This window comes from Budorcas taxicolor, chromosome 2, assembly GCF_023091745.1.
Source record: "Budorcas taxicolor isolate Tak-1 chromosome 2, Takin1.1, whole genome shotgun sequence".
Classification (NCBI taxonomy): domain Eukaryota; kingdom Metazoa; phylum Chordata; class Mammalia; order Artiodactyla; family Bovidae; genus Budorcas; species Budorcas taxicolor.
In genome coordinates, this window is record NC_068911.1 from 50,196,463 (window position 1) to 50,202,462 (window position 6,000).

The following is a 6,000-nucleotide window of genomic DNA, read 5'->3' on the forward strand; positions in this document are numbered from 1 at the left end:
TCTAAGAGCCTAGTATTCTTCCCATCTTTGCCCCCATCCTTTCCTATTCTTAATATTCAGCAAGACCACCAGGTTTCATGGTAATACAGGCCAGTCATTCACATTTCCAAACCTTAACATCTCTTCAACGTAATTGACAAAGGGATAAAGGCAGATGAAAACTACTTTCACTTTTTTCTTTTTTCTGGCCAGGCCTCAAGGCATGTGGCATCCTAGTTCCCCAACCAGGAACAGAACCTGCACCCACTACAGCAGAAGCACAGAGTCATAACCACTGGACCTCCAGCGAAGTCATGAAAGCTACTTTTAATACACAACATTTGGGATATTTCTTGTTGGTGCTGAGATACGGGTATATATGTGTATCTGTTCGCGTATGCTATTTAAAGCCACAGAGGAGCAACCAGAGTTGCAATAGCTATAGTACAGATGCATATTAATATACAGGTTCACAGCTTAGGTGTTCCACATTTTTTATTTGTTTTGGTTTGGTTTAGTTTTCTATTTGGGCGGAACGCCCATAAATCATTATCTTAGCAAATGACTCTCATAGTTTCCAAAAGTCACCCAGCCAACTAACTTAAATGATGCCATTATACAAAGTAGCAAATAAGTATCTTATAAATACAAAGAAGGAAGAAGGAAAAACAGCTACAAAGCAAATGTTACTGAAACCCAACAATAGGGCTAAGTACTGGATAACATGTCATTCAGGATTTAGGACAATAAATCAAGCTGACACTGGCCTTCTCACCCTCCAAAATGCCAGTAAGATATAATAATGGCCACAGACAGCTAATGTTGGGTAATTAACTGTGGAAGAATCATATCCAAGTGGAATGTTCTGGATGGAGACATTAGAATGTTTTCTTTGCCCCATGCAGAATTCACAGCAGATGTATACGTCTGCATTTCCCAAGAATCCAAAATGCTGTGTCCTGGAAAATAACACATTCCTTTTGCTCTGAGGAAAAGGTTTTACCCAAACTGGCTTTGCCTTCGGGTAGGATTTTGCACTTGATTTGTGGGTTTAAAGAGGACCTACTGAGTAACAAAGTTTCCTAAATCAAAAGACTGAGACTTCCCTCAGCCCAAAACAGAATTAGAACCCTACATGAAATGTTGGATGTCACCTAAAATTGTCAGAATATCTCTTATGCAAAATAATTTTACAGTTACCCTTTTCTCAGAATTGCCTATTGCATTTACAATGAACCAATCTTATTCACCTTTCCTTCATGTACAAAACACAAGGAAGAACGTGTTTTCCTGATTCTGAAAAATGTGAATGTATTTTATTCTGGATTTCTAAGTCCCAGCAGGGAAATGTATTAATTTTTAAGAATTCTAAGCAGTGCTTTTTATTAGTATTATATAAAACTAAGTCAAATTGTGGGATTGTATATATACACATCAGACAAGATTATGTACATATATACATATGTATGTTTCTAAACTACATGTGTATGGATATATATATATATATATATATATATGCATCAGACTAGATTAACTTGATAATAGCTTCCCGCTCATGAAATTATGTTACTAAAAATAGTTACACCTGAAGTCATCTCATAGAAATGACACAGCAGGTAAATTTATATCTCCTACTCCTAACTACTGGGCTTCCCAGGTGGCTCAGTGGTAAAGAATTTGCTTGCCAAGGCAGGAGACACAAGTTTGATCCCTGGGTTGGGAAGATCCCCTGGAGGAGAAAATGGCAACCCACTCTAGTATGCCTGCCAGGGAAATCCCATGGACAGAGGAGCCTGGCCGGCTATAGTCCACTGGGTTGCAAAGAGTCAGACACGACTGACCACACAATGCACGCACTCCTCCTTCTACATAAAGACCAATTATGCTTCCAAAGACAGCCACCACTAGCAAGAACAGGAAGAAATTCTTACCACCCTCTCTAGCAGAGAACCTGGGTGTGGGCTTCCCTGGTGGCTCAGTGTAAAGAATCTACCTGCCATTGCAGGAGACATGGGTCTGATCCGTGGTCCAGGAAGATCCCACAGGCCACAGAGCAACTAAGCCCATGCGCCACAACTACTGAGCCTGTGCTCTTAGAGCCCGGGAGCTGCCACTGGGGCCTGCACACCCTGAAGCCCCTGCTCCCCATGAAGAGAAGCTGCTGCAGCAAGAAGCCTGTGCACTGCAACTAGAGAGGAGCCCTCGCTCGCTGCAACTAGAGAAAACCGCAAGCAGCAAAGACCCAGCCCAGCCAAAAAATAAATAAAATTTAGAAAGCGGGGTGTGTGTACCAAAGCATTATTATGGAGGAAAATCGGGCATACTATAGAATATGCTATAGGTATTGTTAGAAAAGATAAAACTTAGTCATCCAAGACTCATCACCCTTTGCTCCCTTACCTGCAAATTCCAGAATACCACCTTCCTCTTTGATATCCTGAATCCCATGTTTCACTTCTCTAATATTACAGAGTTTAGGCACATTCACTTTTCCCCTTATTTTCTGTTATTAAGTGAATCAATTCCACTCTTTTTGTTTCTCTATTTAGTTTATATAATAAAAGAACAAGTGCCTGTTGCAAAAAAAAAAAAAAAAAATGTTTTGTAAGCCCAAAATAACTTTATAAGGTAAAAAGGAAAAGTACCCTCCTCTCTTTATCATCTGAACCCACTTCCTTCAGGAAGCCACCTGAAGAGACAAGGTATATGTGTGCTTGTATGCAGGTCTGTATATAAATATCTTCTGCAATTTCTTTTTTTCATTTACCATATCATGATTTTTTTCCTAAGATAATATGCCAAAGCAGTTAACAAACACATTTACATGTAGTGCACTTCCTTTCCCTACACTGAGATTGTTAAATCAAGATTTACTGAATAGCAAAAGAAGTAAAACAAAAAACCTCTCGGTCTAATACTAATATATCTGGTTATGATCATTTTTACACTTGCCTTCAACATACAAATGGTGAGAACAAACGGGTGAATGTACATGCATAAATACATATGCACTATAAGTATGTAGATTCTTACACAGATAAATGCTAACGTAGTAATGTATGTATATTGAAATGAAATTAATTTTCAAAGGCAAGAAGCAAAGGAAGGCACCTGCGTAGGTGGTGAGGCTTCTGGGTTTTGAATAGCGAGGGACACCGTGTGGAAATTTCCTGGGCTTTGGAGGCAGTGACACAGGGTCAAATCTAACCCCACCTCCTACTGATTTTGTGGTTTTTCTAAGTCCCTTAACCATTTGAGCTTCCTTTTCATCATCCGTAAAATGGGAAAAGACTTATCTTACAGAGTTTTAGAATTTAAGTGTTTAAGATGATGCCTTGAACATTCTAAGTGCTCAACAAGTGCCCTATTACCGTTAATAATCCAGAAACTATATATTCTAGACCTGGTGATCTGATACCTCATATCACCAAATACTTGCAAACCTTGCTATTTTATCTTTGTGTTTTGGTTTGGCTTCATGTTTTTATATTAATTTTGTTCGTACAGACACAGAAAGTGTCTTAGAAATAAATTACTGTAAACATGCCTAGCAGCTGTAATGCATTATTGAAATGTGATCCTTTCTCCTCCTAGTCCCCCAGGGTATCTTGCTCTGGGCTCAGTAGCAATTTCCAAGCCTCCTCCTTAAAGCAATCCTAAGTTTTTCTTACAACTTGTGACAAACACAAGTCATCTGAGTACCACAAAATCACTGAAAATACCTCTCATGTCTGCTGATGACCAGCAGCTTCAAGTGTCAAAAGATGACCTTTCCAAATGAAGCTGCCTCCTGGCCTCTCCTTTCACTTGCCAAGGCCATCAGTGATGCACACACCTGTAGCAGACCAGTCGTCACGTCTTAGGGAAATAAATGCCCTGCAGACACCAGGGGCTCGCTTTTATCACCTCCTTGGCCAACTGGACATCCACCACACCTTTTGCATTCATTTATTTTTGAAGAGGTTAGATTTCCACAAAATCCTACACTTCTAGAACAATTAGGAGGAAGCTTGTCCACTATACTGTTCAACCATCTCCTTTGACAGGTGAGAAAACGGAGACTCAAGATGTGACCCGTCTGACGGCATACAAATAATCTAGACACCAGTTGGGATTAAAACCTCAGCTCTCTAAGGCTGGTTCTTCCTATTACTGACAGGTATGGTTTTATCTGTTCCAGTAGCTCTGTCAAATATTTATTGAATATTTTCGGATGAAAGGAAACGTTCTTGGTTGCGAGTGAGTGGGAGAGGAGAAATGTACCGTGTCCTGGCCTTAAGGGTATTCAGTCCACCTGGCTGTTCACGTGGGGGTGGATAAATGAAGGGGAAAGTTGCATTTGGGATTTTTCAGCATCCTACTTAAATTTGTAGGGGGCTGTGTAGAAGATAAACAGGACCCCCAAAGGACTAGAAACCCCCACTCTTACCTCAAAATGGCTCTAGGGACACGTTAGGCCAAGTTGAAGTAAAGAAACACAGAGGTGGTGTATTTCTTCTGGGATGGTAGCAGGCAAGGGAAAGAGGTTTTTTTTTTTCCCAGCATGTGTTCACCTGGGGGAAGCAGACTGTCAGTTTCCTCCTCCGGCCGCCCAAGCGGCTCTGTATCTGTTCGCTGGCTGGCTGCTGCTTTTCGCCTCCCTTTCTGCGACGATGTTTATGGCAAGGGCGCGAGTGGGGCTGGGCCAAGACGGGCCTGGACACCGGGGCCCAACCTCACCCCGCACCCGGGCTGCTGCCGGCGCCGGGCGAGGGCTCCCTTGGGCAGCGCCTTTGTTTTCCTGACTCCAGTTACGTTTGCGGAAGTGCTGCCCGCGCCGGGGTGCCGGCTATAGCCAGCCCTAGCACCCCAAAAGATGGCAAACGACCGGGGAATCCAAGGGCAGGGAGACAGCAGCGGGCGATCGGGGCTGGGAGCGGTGACACCCCTCGCCCCGCCGCCCGGGCTCTGGGCCCGTCCTCGCCGGCCGCCCCCCTCCGCACAGCAGGTGTGCGCGGCGGAGGGGGGCTCCCCGCCCTCGGCTCGGCCCCCGGGCGCTCCGGGCCCCGACTCACCTGCGGCGGGCGGCGGCGGCTCAGCTGCGCGGGGCGCGGGGCGCCATCTCCCCCCGGCGCGGGGCGGCGGCTCTGGGCGCCGGGGCGGCGGCTGCCGGGGCGGCGCGCACCATCTCGGGCGGGTAGCCGGCTCCTCCGGGGCTGCGGCGGGGGAGTGCGAGCCGGTGGGGAGACCAGGAGCGGCGAGCCGAGCGCACCGGCCGACCCGACCCCCTCTCCCTCTCCGCTCCTGCCTGCGTCTCCCGCCCGGCCTCCGCCGCTCGCTACCGGCTGGACCCGTTTCAGGGCCGAGCGCGGAGGACCCGCCGCCAGGTGCAGCGCTCCGCCTCCTGCGGCGGCGGCGGCTGCGTCGGCGGCAGCTCCTCCCGGCCTCCCGCCCGCCGGGGCGGCCCCGGGGGACCCGCGGCCTCAGCCCTGCCCGGGAACCGCGCCGCGGGGGCGGGGAGGAGACGCGAGGGTCGATCCCCGGGTGCCCCGACCCCGGCTGGCACCCACGCCCCACAAGGCGAACGATGCGGGCCTAGCTCCGGGGGGAGGGGGCGGAGAGTGGACGGACGGCTGGTTGGGGATTGTAAAGATCAGCAACAACAATCATAGCCATCGTTTATTGAGCGTCTATTAAGTGCCAAGCAGAATGCCGACAGTATTAACGCGTTCGTTCATCGTCTCTAGACCGACCGTGGCCTGGCCAACAGTCCTCAGGTGACCCGGGAGAGAGGAGCTGCGCAGGAGACAAATAACCGAGGTGGCAGGCCTCACTGGGGAAGGGCTGAGACTGAAGCAGGCTTTCCAACTGAGAAGGTGCTACCCGAGTATCTCGCTGAAGAGATAACATGTGTGTTGCATCAGAAATGTAATTAGAGTTGTATTTCTGGCTAGACACGCAGAGAGGGTGGGGAGAGTGGAGTTGGCTGGAAAGGGTATTCCTTCAGCAGGCATTTTTGGGGCACCTGTGATGGGCCTTTGG

General features: G+C 47.5%; 1 protein-coding gene across 1 annotated transcript in view; it reads right to left on the reverse strand.

Moving 5' to 3' along the window:
• MFSD6 (major facilitator superfamily domain containing 6) overlaps positions 1-5,080 on the reverse strand; it is a 93,760-nt gene extending 88,680 nt beyond the window's left edge. Inside the window, exon 1 of the mRNA XM_052657857.1 lies at positions 5,034-5,080. The gene's annotated coding sequence lies outside the window, so the exon portion shown is untranslated. The remainder of the gene's footprint in view (positions 1-5,033) is intronic.
• Between the last annotated feature and the right edge of the window lie 920 nt (positions 5,081-6,000).